We start from the raw sequence: 15,045 nt of genomic DNA on the forward strand, positions 1-15,045 counted from the left end.
CATATTTACTTTTTTCTTGCGTGTTTTGTTTCAGGCATGATTTTGATTCTTTTCTCTTCGAATCTTTGGACTTAAGGACTCTTTAGATGCAATCCAATGGAACACATGGCTTGTTGCCTGTTTACTTGACTTGATGCTTAGTAGCTACGCCAAGGCATTGTATTCATGTGGTCGCTGAATACTGTTGTTTCTGCTGGTCGTCTTAATTATTGTGTGTATTTCTGCCATAGGTTGAAAGGCTTCTTGCAACACGTGGATCAGCAAATTTGATTTACATCAAGATAGAGACGTCTTATGTTCCTTCTTTTAGGCTACATGATGAATCTACTACTGAGGTTCCTGCAAAAAAAGAAGCTACTATTGTAGGTATATATTGTTCAATGGGAATTTCATCGTCTTAGAATATTACAATGCAGGCAGATAGTTGTTGGGGGTTGCAAGGTTAATTGCTCCATCCATGGACGATGTACTTTGACATCTACAATGGAATCACAAGTTATCACTTTCAACATGCCTTTTTTAAGGCTCTCGGTTATTTCTAATTCTATTGCAACCATAAGCATTTTTATTTTTCGGTATACATGAGCTTGCAATTTCTGTTGTAAATCACGATCTTCAAATTATGTGGTATTACTGATTTATTATGTTTTAAATGTCACCAACACCTATTTGGGAAATGCTTACACCATGGTACAACCAAGAGATGACAATTATCTGTCTCTCCGGCTATAGTTAGTCTCTCTCTCACTCTCTCTCTCTCTCTCTATCTCTCTCTCTCTCTCTCTCTCTCTCTCTCTCTAGTAGAGATTATTATCGTGAGACAGGGAGAAGCAGACCTTACGAATCGCTGAGCCTCAACAGTAAAAATCCAGGCGATTCCCTTCATGGCTTGCCGGCTCGCCCTCTCCAGTGTACATGTTTACTTTCTCTCTCTCTCAATCTCTCTCTCTCTCTCTAGCAGAGATTATTATCACGAGACAGGGAGAAGCAAACCTTACGAATCACTGAGCCTCGAGAGTAAAAATCCAGGCGATTCCCTTCATGGCTTGCCGGCTCGCCCTCTCCAGGGTACATGTGTACTTTTTATTGCGTGTTTTGTTTCAGGCATGATTTTGATTCTTTTCTCTTCGAATCTTTGGAGTTAAGGACTCTTTAGATGCAATCCAATGGAACACAAGGCTTCTTGCCTATTTACTTGACCTGATGCTTAGTAGCTACGCCAAGGCATTGTATTCATGTCGTTGCTGAATACTGTTGTTTCTGCTGGCTGTCTTAATTATTGTGTGTATTTCTGCCATAGGTTGCAAGGCTTCTTGCAACACGTGGATCAGCAAATTTGATTTACAGCAAGAGAGCGACGTCTTATGTTCCTTCTTTCAGGCTACATGCTGAATCTACTACTGAGGTTCCTGCAAAAAAAAGAATCTACTATTGCAGGTATATATTGTTCAATGGGAATTTCATCGTCTTAGAATATTACAGTGCAGGAAGATAACTGTTGGGGGTTGCAAGGTTAACTGCTCCATCCATGCATGATGTACTTTGACATCTACAATGGAATCACAAGTTATCACTTTCAACATGCCTTTTTTAAGGCTCTCGGTTATCTCTAATTCTATTGTAACCATAAGCATTTATATTTTTCGGTATACATGAGCATGCAATTTCTGTTGTAAATCACGATCTTCAAATTATGTCGTATTACTGATTTATTATGTTTTAAATGTCACCAACACCTATTTGAGAAATGCTTACAGCATGGTGCAACCAAGAGATGCTAAATATGTGTTGCATCGGCAGTTATGCATCGGCCACTCCGGCTATAGTTAGTCTCTCTCACTCTCTCTCTCTCTCTCTCTCTATATATATATATATATATATATATATGTCTAGTAGATATTATTATCGCGAGACAGGGAGAAGCAGACCTTACGAATCGCTGAGCCTCGAGAGTAAAAATCCAGGCGATTCCCTTCATGGCTTGCCGGCTTGCCCTCTCCAGGGTACATGTTTACTTTTTTCTTGCGTGTTTTGTTTCAGGCATGATTTTGATTCTTTTCTCTTCGAATCTTTGGAGTTAAGGACTCTTTAGATGCAATCCAATGGAACACAAGGCTTGTTGCCTATTTACTTGACCTGATGCTTAGTAGCTACGCCAAGGCATTATATTCATGTGGTCGCTGAATACTGTTGTTTCTGCTAGCTGTCTTAATTATTGTGTGTATTTCTGCCATAGGTTGCAAGGCTTCTTGCAACACATGGATCAGCAAATTTGATTTACAGCAAGACAGCGACGTCTTATGTTCCTTCTATCAGGCTACATGCTGAATCTACTACTGATGTTCCTGCAAAAAAAAAGAATCTACTATCGCAGGTATATATTGTTCAATGGGAATTTCATCGTCTTAGAATATTACAGTGCAGGCAGATAATTGTTAGGGGTTGCAAGGTTAACTGCTCCATCCATGGACGATGTACTTTGACATCTACAATGGAATCACAAGTTATCACTTTCAACATGCCTTTTATAAGGCTCTCGGTTATTTCTAATTCTATTGCAACCATAAGCATTTATATTTTTCGGTATACATGAGCTTGCAATTTCTGTTGTAAATCACGATCTTCAAATTATGTGGTATTACTAATTTATTATGTTTTAAATGTCACCAACACCTATTTGGGAAATGCTTACACCATGGTGCAACCAAGAGATGCCAATTATGTGTTGCATCCGTAGTTATGCATCTGCCACTCCGGCTATAGTTAGTCTCTCTCACTCTCTCTCTCTCTCTCTCTCTATCTATCTATCTATCTATCTATCTATCTCTAGTAGATATTATTATCGCGAGACAGGGAGAAGCAGACCTTACAAATCGCTGAGCCTCGACAGTAAAAATCCAGGCGATTCCCTTCATGGCTTGCCGGCTCGCCCTCTCCAGCGTACATGTTTACTTTCTCTCTCTCTCTCTCTCTAGCAGAGATTATTATCGCGAGACAGGGAGAAGCAGACCTTATGAATCGCTGAGCCTCGAGAGTAAAAATCCAGTCGATTCCCTTCATGGCTTGCCGGATCGCCCTCTCCAGGGTACATGTTTACTTTTTTCTTGCGTGTTTTGTTCCAGGCATGATTTTGATTCTTTTCTCTTTGAATCTTTGGAGTTAAGGAATCTTTAGATGCAATACAATGGAACACAAGGCTTGTTGCATATTTACTTGACCTGATGCTTAGTAGCTACGCCAAGGAATTGTATTCATGTGGTCGCTAAATACTATTGTTTCTGCTGGCTGTCTTAATTATTGTGTGTATTTCTGCCATAGGTTGCAAGGCTTCTTGCAACATGTGGATCAGCAAATATGATTTACACCAAGACAGCAACGTCGTATGTTCCTTCTTTCAGGCTACATGCTGAATCTACTACTGAGGTTCCTGCAAAAAAAGAATCTACTATTGCAGGTATATATTGTTCAATGGGAATTTCATCGTCTTAGAATATTACAGTGCAGGCAGATAATTGTTGGGGGTTGCAAGGCTAACTGCTCAATCCATGGACGATGTACTTTGACATCTACAATGGAATCACAAGTTATCACTTTCAACATGCCTTTTTTAAGGCTCTCGGTTATTTCTAATTCTATTGCACCCATAAGCATTTATATTTTTTGGTATACATGAGCTCGCAATTTCTGTTGTAAATCACGATCTTCAAATTATGTGGTATTACTGATTTATTATGTTTTAAATGTGACCAACACCTATTTGGGAAATGCTTGCACCATGGTGCAACCAAGAGATGCCAATTATGTGTTGCATCCGCAGTTATGCATCGGCGACTCCGGCTATAGTTAGTCTCTACCTCTCTCTCTCTAGTAGATATTATTATCGCGAGGCATGGAGAAGCAGACCTTACGAATCGCTGAGCCTCGACTGTAAAAATCCAGGCGATTCCCTTCATGGCTTGCTGGCTCGCCCTCTCCAGGGTACATGTTTACTTTCTCTCTCTCTCTCTCTCTAGCAGAGAATATTATCGCGAGACAGGGAGAACCAGACCTTACGAATCGCTGAGCCTCGAGAGTAAAAATCCAGGTGATTCCCTTCATGGCTTGCCGGCTCGCCCTCTCCAGGGTACATGTTTACTTTTTTCTTGCGTGTTTTGTTTCAGGCATGATTTTGATTCTTTTCTCTTCGAATCTTTGGAGTTAAGGACTCTTTAGATGCAATCCAATGGAACACAAGGCTTATTGCCTATTTACTTGACCTGATGCTTAGTAGCTACGCCAAGGCATTGTATTCATGTGGTCGCTGAATACTGTTGTTTCTGCTGGCTGTCTTAATTATTGTGTGTATTTGTGCCATAGGTTGCAAGGCTTCTTGCAACACGTGGATCAGCAAATTTGATTTACAGCAAGACAACAACGTCTTATGTTCCTTCTTTCAGGCTACATGCTGAATCTACTACTGAGGTTCCTACAAAAAAAAGAATCTACTATTGTAGGTATATATTGTTCAATGGGAATTTCATCGTCTTAGAATATTACAGTGTAGGCAGATAGTTCTTGGGGGTTGCAAGGTTAACTGCTCCATCCATGGACGATGTACTTTGACATCTACAATGGAATCACAAATTATCACTTTCAACATGCCTTTTTTAAGGCTCTCGGTTATTTCTAATTCTATTGCAACCATAAGCATTTATATTTTTCGGTATACATGAGCTTGCAGTTTCTGTTGTAAATCACAATCTCCAAATTATATTGTATTACTGATTTATTATGTTTTAAATGTCACCAACACCTATTTGGGAAATGCTTACACCATGGTGCAACCAAGAGATGCCAATTATCTGTTGCATTTGTAGTTATGCATCAGCCTCTCCGGCTATAGTTAGTCTCTCTCTCTCTCTCTCTCTCTCTCTCTCTCTAGTAGAGATTATTATCGCGAGACAGAGAGAAGCAGACCTTACGAATCGCTGAGCCTCGACAGTAAAAATCCAGGCGATTCCCTTCATGGCTTGCAGGATCGCCCTCTCCAGGGTACATGTTTACTTTCTCTCTCTCTCTCTCTCTCTCTCTCTCTCTCTGGCAGAGATTATTATCGCGAGACAGGGAGAAATAGACCTTACGAATCGCTGAGCCTCGAGAGTAAAAATCCAGGCGATTCCCTTCATGGCTTGCCGGCTCGCCCTCTCCAGGGTACATGTTTACTTTTTTCTTGCGTGTTTTGTTTCAGGCATGATTTTGATTCTTTTTTCTTCGAATATTTGGAGTTAAGGACTCTTTAGATGCAATCCAATGGAACACAAGGCTTGTTGCCTATTTACTTGATCTAATGCTTAGTAGCTACGCCAAGGCATTGTATTCATGTGGTCGCTGAATACTGTTGTTTCTGCTGGCTGGCTTAATTATTGTCTGTATTTCTGCCAACGGTTGCAAGGCTTCTTGCAACACGTGGATCAGCAAATTTGATTTACAGCAAGACATCGACGTCTTATGTTCCTTCTTTCAGGCTACATGCCGAATCTACTACTAAGGTTCCTGCAAAAAAAAGAATCTACTATTGCAGGTATATATTGTTCAATGGGAATTTCATCATCTTAGAATATTACAGTCCAGGCAGATAATTGTTGGGGGTTGCAAGGTTAACTGCTCCATCCGTGGACGATGCACTTTGACATCTACAATGGAATCACAAGTTATCACTTTCAACATGCCTTTTTTAAGGCTCTCGGTTATTTCTAATTCTATTGCAACCATAAGCATTTATATTTTTCGGTATACATGAGCTTGCAATTTCTATTGTAAATCACGATCTTCAAATTATGTGGTATTACTGATTTATTATGTTTTAAATGTCACCAACACCTATTTGGGAAATGCTTACACCATGGTGCAACCCAGAGATGCCAATTATGTGTTGCATCCGCAGTTATGCATCGGCCACTCCGGCTATAGTTAGTCTCTCTCTCTCTCTCTCTCTCTCTCTCTCTCTCTCTCTCTCTAGTAGATATAATTAGCGCGAGACAGGGAGAAGCAGACCTTACGGTCGCTGAGCCTCGATAGTAAAAATCCAGGCGATTCCCTTCATGGCTTGCCGGCTCGCCCTCTCCAGGGTACATGTTTACTATCTCTCTCTCTCTCTCTCTCTCTCTCTAGCAGAGATTATTATCGCGAGACAGGGAGAAGCAGACCTTACGAATCGCTGAGCCTCAAGAGTAAAAATCCAGGCGATTCCCTTCATGGCTTGCCGGCTCACCCTTTCCAGGGTACATGTTTACTTTTTTCTTGCGTGTTTTGTTTCAGGCATGATTTTGATTCTTTTCTCTTCGAATCTTTGGAGTTAAGGACTCTTTAGATGCAATCCAATGGAACACAAGGCTTGTTGCCTATTTACTTGACCTGATGCTTAGTAGCTACGCCAAGGCATTGTATTCATGTGGTCGCTGAATACTGTTGTTTTTGCTGGCTGTCTTAATTATTGTGTGTATTTCTGCCATAGGTTGCAAGGCTTCTTGCAACACGTGGGTCAGCAAATTTGATTTACAGCAAGACAGCGACGTCTTATGTTCCTTCTTTCAGGCTACATGCTGAATCTACTACTGAGGTTCCTGCAAAAAAAAGAATCTACTACTGCAGGTATATATTGTTCAATGGAAATTTCATCGCCTAATAATATTACAGTGCAGGCAGATAGTTGTTGGGTGTTGCAAGGTTAACTTCTCCATCCATGGACGATGTACTTTGACATCTACAATGGAATCACAAGTTATCACTTTCAACATGCCTTTTTTAAGGCTCTCGGTTATTTCTAATTCTATTGCAACCATAAGCATTTATATTTTTCGGTATACATGAGCTTGCAATTTCTATTGTAAATCACGATCTTCAAATTATGTGATATTACTGATTTATTATGTTTTAAATGTCACCAACACCTATTTGGGAAATGCTTACACCATGGTGCAACCAAGAGATGCCAATTATGTGTTGCATCCGCAGTTATGCATCGGCCACTCCGGCTATAGTTAGTCTCTCTCTCTCTCTCTCTCTAGTAGATATTATTAGCGCAAGACAGGGAGAAGCAGACCTTACGAATCGCTGAGCCTCGATAGTAAAAATCCAGGCGATTCCCTTCATGGCTTGCCGGCTCGCCCTCTCCAGGGTACATGTTTACTATCTCTCTCTCTCTCTCTCTCTCTCTCTCTCTAGCAGAGATTATTATCGCGAGACAGGGAGAAGCAGACCTTACGAATCGCTGAGCCTCAAGAGTAAAAATCCAGGCGATTCCCTTCATGGCTTGCCGGCTCACCCTTTCCAGGGTACATGTTTACTTTTTTCTTGCGTGTTTTGTTTCAGGCATGATTTTGATTCTTTTCTCTTCGAATCTTTGGAGTTAAGGACTCTTTAGATGCAATCCAATGGAACACAAGGCTTGTTGCCTATTTACTTGACCTGATGCTTAGTAGCTACGCCAAGGCATTGTATTCATGTGGTCGCTGAATACTGTTGTTTTTGCTGGCTGTCTTAATTATTGTGTGTATTTCTGCCATAGGTTGCAAGGCTTCTTGCAACACGTGGGTCAGCAAATTTGATTTACAGCAAGACAGCGACGTCTTATGTTCCTTCTTTCAGGCTACATGCTGAATCTACTACTGAGGTTCCTGCAAAAAAAAGAATCTACTACTGCAGGTATATATTGTTCAATGGAAATTTCATCGCCTAAGAATATTACAGTGCAGGCAGATAGTTGTTGGGTGTTGCAAGGTTAACTTCTCCATCCATGGACGATGTACTTTGACATCTACAATGGAATCACAAGTTATCACTTTCAACATGCCTTTTTTAAGGCTCTCGGTTATTTCTAATTCTATTGCAACCATAAGCATTTATATTTTTCGGTATACATGAGCTTGCAATTTCTATTGTAAATCACGATCTTCAAATTATGTGATATTACTGATTTATTATGTTTTAAATGTCACCAACACCTATTTGGGAAATGCTTACACCATGGTGCAACCAAGAGATGCCAATTATGTGTTGCATCCGCAGTTATGCATCGGCCACTCCGGCTATAGTTAGTCTCTCTCTCTCTCTCTCTCTCTTCTAGTAGATATTATTAGCGCAAGACAGGGAGAAGCAGACCTTACGAATCGCTGAGCCTCGATAGTAAAAATCCAGGCGATTCCCTTCATGGCTTGCCGGCTCGCCCTCTCCAGGGTACATGTTTACTATCTCTCTCTCTCTCTCTCTCTCTCTCTAGCAGAGATTATTATCGCGAGACAGGGAGAAGCAGACCTTACGAATCGCTGAGCCTCAAGAGTAAAAATCCAGGCGATTCCCTTCATGGCTTGCCGGCTCACCCTTTCCAGGGTACATGTTTACTTTTTTCTTGCGTGTTTTGTTTCAGGCATGATTTTGATTCTTTTCTCTTCGAATCTTTGGAGTTAAGGACTCTTTAGATGCAATCCAATGGAACACAAGGCTTGTTGCCTATTTACTTGACCTGATGCTTAGTAGCTACGCCAAGGCATTGTATTCATGTGGTCGCTGAATACTGTTGTTTTTGCTGGCTGTCTTAATTATTGTGTGTATTTCTGCCATAGGTTGCAAGGCTTCTTGCAACACGTGGGTCAGCAAATTTGATTTACAGCAAGACAGCGACGTCTTATGTTCCTTCTTTCAGGCTACATGCTGAATCTACTACTGAGGTTCCTGCAAAAAAAAAGAATCTACTACTGCAGGTATATATTGTTCAATGGAAATTTCATCGCCTAAGAATATTACAGTGCAGGCAGATAGTTGTTGGGTGTTGCAAGGTTAACTTCTCCATCCACGGATGATGTACTTTGACATCTACAATGGAATCACAAGTTATCACTTTGAACATGCCTTTTTTAAGGCTCTTGGTTGTTTCTAATTCTACTGCAACCATAAGCATTTATATTTTTCGGTATACATGAGCTTGCAATTTCTGTTGTAAATCACGATCTTCAAATTATGTGGTATTACTGATTTATTATGTTTTAAATGTCACCAACACCGATTTGAGAAATGCTTACACCATGGTGCAACCAAGAGATGCCAATAATTTGTTGTATCCGCAGTTATGCATCAGCCACTCCGGCTATAGTTACTCTCACTCTCTCTCTCTCTCTCTCTCTCTAGCAGAGATTATTATCGCGAGACAGGGAGAAGCAGACCTTACGAATCGCCGAGCCTCGAGAGTTAAAATCCAGGCGATTCCCTTCATGGCTTGCCGGCTCACCCTTTCCAAGGTACATGTTTACTTTTTTCTTGCGTGTTTTGTTTCAGGCATGATTTTGATTCTTTTCTCTTTGAATCTTTGGAGTTAAGGACTCTTTAGATGCAATCCAATGGAACACAAGGCTTGTTGCCTATTTACTTGACCTGATGCTTAGTAGCTACGCCAAGGCATTGTATTCATGTGGTCGCTGTATACTGTTGTTTCTGTTGGCTGTCTTAATTATTGTGTGTGTTTCTGCCATAGGTTGCAAGGCTTCTTGCAACACGTGGATCAGCAAATTTGATTTACAACAAGACAGCGACCTCTTATGTTCCTTCTTCCAGGCTACATGCTGAATCTACTACTGAGGTTCCAGCAAAAAAAGAATCTACTATTGCAGGTATATATTGTTCAATGGGAATTTCATCGTCTAAGAATATTACAGTGCAGGCAGATAGTTGTTGGGGGTTGCAAGGTTAACTGCTCCATCCATGGATGATGTACTTTGACATCTACAATGGAATCACAAGTTATCACTTTCAACATGCCTTTTTTAAGGCTCCCGGTTATTTCTAATTCTACTGCAACCATAAGCATTTATATTTTTCGGTACACATGAGCTTGCAATTTCTGTTGTAAATCACGATCTTCAAATTATGTGGTATTACTGATTTATTATGTTTTAAATGTCACCAACACCTATTTGGGAAATGCTTACACCATGGTGCAACCAAGAGATGCCAATTATCTGTTGCATCCGTAGTTATGCATCGGCCTCTCTGGCTATAGTTAGTCTCTGTCTCTCACTCACTCTCTCTCTCTCTCTCTCTCTCTAGTAGATATTATTATCGCGAGACAGGGAGAAGCAGACCTTACGAATCGCTGAGCCTCGAGAGTAAAAATCCAGGCGATTCCCTTCATGGCTTGCCGGCTCGCCCTCTCCAGGGTACATGTTTACTTTCTCTCTCTCTCTCTCTCTCTCTCTCTCTAGCAGAGATTATTATCGCGAGACAGGGAGAAACAGACCTTACAAATCGCTGAGCGTCGAGAGTTAAAATCCAGGCGATTCCCTTCATGGCTTGCCGGCTCGCCCTCTCCAGGGTACATGTTTACTTTTTTCTTGCGTGTTTTGTTTCAGGCATGATTTTGATTCTTTTCTCTTCGAATCTTTGGAGTTAAGGACTCTTTAGATGCAATCCAATGGAACACAAGGCTTGTTGCCTATTTACTTGACCTGATGCTTAGTAATTACGCCAAGGCATTGTATTCATGTGGTCGCTGAATACTGTTGTTTCTGCTGGCTGTCTTAATTATTGTGTGTATTTCTGCCATAGGTTGCAAGTCTTATTGCAACACGTGGATTAGCAAATTTGATTTACAGCAAGACAACGACGTCTTATGTTCCTTCTTTCAGGCTACATGCCGAATCTACTACTGAGGTTCCTGCAAAAAAAAAGAATCTACTATTGCAGGTATATATTGTTCAATGGGAATTTCATCATCTTAGAATATTACAGTGTAGGCAGATAATTGTTGGGGGTTGCAAGGTTAACTGCTCCATCCAAGGACAATGTACTTTGACATCTACAATTGTCGGGGAAACTGATCCACGAACACCTATGGGGCCGGCGGACCGAGCCCCTTTCGGTTCGGCGGGGGGCGGAGGTCGCACGAAGAGCAGATCGAGGCGATGCACACGAGCAGTTTACCCAGCTTCGGAGCTCTCCGGAGAGATAACACTCCTACTGCTGCTTGTTTGATTATCTTGTGTTCTTGCATGAGAGAGAGAGCTAAGTGTTTTCTGGGTTCCGAACCCTCTCTACGTTGCACATGGGCCTCCTTTTATACGCTAAAGGGGTCACCGACAGGTGGCAACGCAGAGAAGGGTACAAATGTAAAAAGCAAGGTAGTTGGTATAGTTACTCGTACAGTGCACCCTACCTAACCCTAACGGCAGGGGACAAGGGCATTAAATGCCCGTCTGAGTCGCCCAAACAATGCAGAAAAGGACCATTAGGGGCGCCACCGCTCGCCACGATGGCGATCTTGTCAGCTTCGCATGCCACTGTGCACCGCTGGCTGCACAGCCATCCGCCACGCGCGCCTAGAAAGGCCTCCAGAGCGACACATTGGTGGATGTGCTGGAGCGTGGGCACAGAGTGGCCGGCTACCGCGGCAAGCGCCTTGCCGCGGCCGTTACCTTGCCGGGCCCGGAAGCTTGTCGCTCACCGGGCCTCGAGATACCTTAGTTGGTATTCCCGGCAAGCTCCTCTTGCCGGGGCCTTGTTACCTTGCCGGGGCGCGTGGCGCGTCGTGGCAAGTTCCTTTGAATGCCTTGGTCGGCCTTCCCGGCAAGCTCCTCTTGCCGGGGCCTTGTCTCCTGAGCTTAAATACTTTGCTCTTGAATGGCTCCAAGGGAACCACGGAGGATCTTGGCGGTCGCCCGAGAAGTCTTGCCGCGGGGTGGTGCGACTGCCCGTGCACAAGTTCGGGGTACTAGGGTACCCCTATTCCAGTACACCGACAGGAGCACCCGGGCCTGGGCCATACACGGTGCCGAGCGCTGTTGGGCCAGGCCCAAGACAGGGCACGGGCACACGCGGCCTGGGCCACGCCGAATCTGACTCCGTATCCACCACGCCCTCCCCTAACAGCACGCGTTGAATGCGGCGTCGTGGGAGAGATCGTGGGTGGTTCTTTATTCGAAAGGGCAAAACGTCCGCCCCATCCCTCTTTATAAGCAGGGGAAACAGGGGCAGTTCGTTCCCCCTCGCTGGTTGCTACTACTCCATCCTCACAAACCTCCGCCGCTCCCCCCTTCTTCTCGAAGCCGAGAGAGAGCAGCGCTCCGCCCCCATTGCCACCAGCATCACCAACGCCGTCGACCGCCCCCACCACCTCCGCCATGGCTCCGAAAGCCGACAAGGGGAAGGGCGTGAAGTCGGCCGAGGCGCAGTGGCTCGCGGCGCTGCGGAAGGAGCGGGCGATCTTCTCCCCCAGCTCGGCGCGAAGGAGCTGAGGGAGTACTTCTACCTCTTCTGGGCGACGGAGACGCGAGCGCATCCGCGCACGAGGGTACTCCCGGCCGTCGCTTCTGAACTGGCTCCAAACGGGTACCCATTCTTCGCGCTGTTCTTCTATTGCGGGCTCTGCCCGCCCTTCTCGGAGTTCTTCTGCGATATCATGAACACCTACGGCCTCCGCCTCCTTGATTTCACCCCCAACGCCGTTCTGACCATGGCAGTTTTCGCACATTTGTGCGAAAACTTTGTCGGAGTCCATCCCAATGTTGCCCTTTTCCGCCACTTCTTCATTCCTCGGGTCGAGAGAGGAGAGCCGCTTGCCGGAGGGATCGCCTGGATCTCGAGAGTTGGCAAGAAGGAGGCGTACTTGGAGGGTGAGCTCCGCAGCAAGTGGGAGGAGTGGAGAGCGGAGTGGTGCTGGATCATGGAGGAGAATCCGCAGCCCTTCACCACCGTGCGCCAAGCCCCCATAGTGCGTGGTAATGACTGGAGCAACGTGGCCCCGGAGGACGAGAGGCTGAAGATCGCCATCACTAGGATCCTTCACCTCAGGCTTGCCGGGCTCACTGTAGGCGCTGTCGGCGCAGACTTCCTTTGCCGCCGCATCGCCCCTCTGCAGGAGAGGGGGAGGCCCGCCTGGGAGTTCAAGAACTCGGCGGACATCATGAGGCTGCGGCCGGGCCTCACCTTCAATTTCACCGTCCTGGAGCTGGATGCGATACTCCTGGAGTTGTTCAAACGCGATCCTCAGCATCCCTTCACGCTGCCGAGGAGCGTCGTCCCTTTGTGCAATAACTCGTCGCTTGACCGGATCCGCGCGATGATGCCGTTGTGCGATTCGCACGGAATCGCTCCAACTTGGCAAGAACCCGCGGACGACGTCGTACAAGCATTCTTCGATGACTTGGTGGAAGTGCCAGTCCGCGCCGACGAGCGGAAAAGCCTCACCCGCGACACCACCAATGAGGAGCTGCAGCGCATCGCCACTAGGGCAGAGGAAGCTGCAGCAGCAGCTGCCGCGGGCGCGTTCGGGTTCACCGTGGAGGAAGCGGAGGCGGCAGAGGCGGCAAACCTTGCCGAGCGCGCGGAGTTTGTCGACGAGGAAGAGCTTGCCGGCTCTGAAGCTGAGCCGAGCGAGGCCGGCGAGGAAGAGCCAGAGCCTTCGGACAGCTTGCCGCAGGCGGAGCCCCCGGCCCCGCCAAGGAGGCGCCTCCGCAGGGCCGGGGCTGCAGCGGGGCGGCAAGCGAGCCAACAGCCGCCAAGCCGCGCGACACGCTCTACCGCGGCAAGCAATGTTGCCGCGGGAGCGCCTCACGCTGCTGCGGCAACCGGAGCGGGATCTTCCCGGTCCACCGCCACCGCCACTGCCAAGCGGGCAAGGGATCCTACTCCTCCGCCTCGCCGCACCGGAGGGGAGCCGGAGTTCGATCTCTCCGCGCTCAGCTCCGATGAGGAGGAAGAAGAGTAAGTTTCTTCGGTGTTCTTGTAGTTCTTTGATTCTTGCAGTTTTTGCCTTGTATCTGACTTGCTTCAATCTGAACCTATTCCTTTTCAGGACGCTGGCCCAGAGAGCGGCGAAGAGAGCCAAGGCCGCGGTGATCGTCATCGAGGATGACCCCACCGTGTCGACAGGGGGTGTGTCCGAGACCACCTTGACGGATCCGGCAACCACTCCCCAAAGCAGCCCCCAGCGCAGCCCCCAGCGTAAGTTTGTAGTTTCACTTTCTGCTGTCAGGCGCGCATGAGTGCTCTTTCCTTTGCTGATATCTTGCTTGTTGATTTGTGTAGGAGCAGAACAGCCACATCGGGAGCGCCCGGAAGCTGGTCCCGAAGCGCCATCTGCTTCGACTACGCCGCCAAGGGAGGAGTCCCCTGCAAGGGAGCGCTCTCCGGCAAGGGAGAACTCTCCGGCAAGGGGCAGTTCTCCGGGAAGGGACGGCACCAACGATCCTGCGGCGGCCGAGACCGCAACTGCAGATCTTGGTACGGGTAATCCACTTGTCTAAAAACTTCCCTTGGGTTATTCTTCTTCTGATTTTCTTCTTGCATATTTGCTTGACTTCCCTCCCTTCTTCGTTCTTCAGATCCATCTGCTGCGGAGCCAATGGAGACTGAGGACGCCGGCGAGGAAGGCGCGTGTGGCAGCACCGACGACGCCGCCGCCAACGAAGAAAGGGCCGGTGCTGATGAGCACGCCGGCGAGGAGGCCGCCAAGGCTGCCGCCACAGAAGCTCGTGATGGGTCGGGCGATCACACTGACGGCCCTGAGGCCGCAGGAGCGCCAGGCGCTGCGCCGACCGCCGAGCCCTCTGCCGCTGCCGCGGAGCCAGGCTCCGAAGAGCCCCAGCCCGGCGCCTACTTGAAGGCCGGCGACGACATCTTCATCAAGCTACCCTGGGCGTCGAGCTCCAGGGCGCCGGTCGAGGGGGAAACTTTCGATGAGGAGCTGCTCGCCTCTGCCGGGCTGTCGTTGGTCGACGCGCCCAGCAGCAGCAGTGGCAAGCCTGAGGAGGAGGAGCTGCTGCGGAAGCTGCTATCACTCTACCGCGCCCGACAAGCCAAACTGGCTTCTCGGGAAGTGCTTGTCGCGAAGGCGGGAGTGGATATGGAGAAGCGCGTGGAGGAGCTCCGGGGCCTCAACCAGGAAGCTCTCTGGTCCCTGGCACAGGAGCGGGAGAGACTTGCAGAAGAGCGTACGGCCTTCCTTCTCGAGAAGGCCGAAGCTGAGGAGGAACAGAGGCTGGCTGCCGAGAAGCAGTCCGCGCGAGAAGGCAAGTTGGT

The sequence above is a fragment of the Triticum dicoccoides genome, chromosome 1B (genome assembly GCF_002162155.2).
Source record: "Triticum dicoccoides isolate Atlit2015 ecotype Zavitan chromosome 1B, WEW_v2.0, whole genome shotgun sequence".
In the NCBI taxonomy this organism is placed as follows: Eukaryota; Viridiplantae; Streptophyta; class Magnoliopsida; order Poales; family Poaceae; genus Triticum; species Triticum dicoccoides.